We start from the raw sequence: 277 nt of genomic DNA on the forward strand, positions 1-277 counted from the left end.
TGGTTGCTCCTCAAGGGAGCAATCCTGGATGTGCAAGCAAAGTCCATCCCGTCTTGGAGGAAAGGCAGCAAAAGGGCACAGCAGCCCCCTTTGCTCTCCAGGGAACTAGCAGAGCTCCTGCGTCTTAAAAGAAAGACCTACAAAGGATGGAGGACTGGATTCACCACCCAGGAGGAATACTCTGCACTGGGCCGGACTTGCAGGGAACGAACTGGGAGAGCCAAGGCTGCGATGGAACTCCAGCTAGCTACAAATAGCAAGGACAAAAAAAGTCCTT

The sequence above is a fragment of the Gavialis gangeticus genome, unplaced genomic scaffold (assembly GCF_001723915.1).
Source record: "Gavialis gangeticus isolate Ggan-Ray unplaced genomic scaffold, GavGan_comp1, whole genome shotgun sequence".
Taxonomy (NCBI): Eukaryota; Metazoa; Chordata; order Crocodylia; family Gavialidae; genus Gavialis; species Gavialis gangeticus.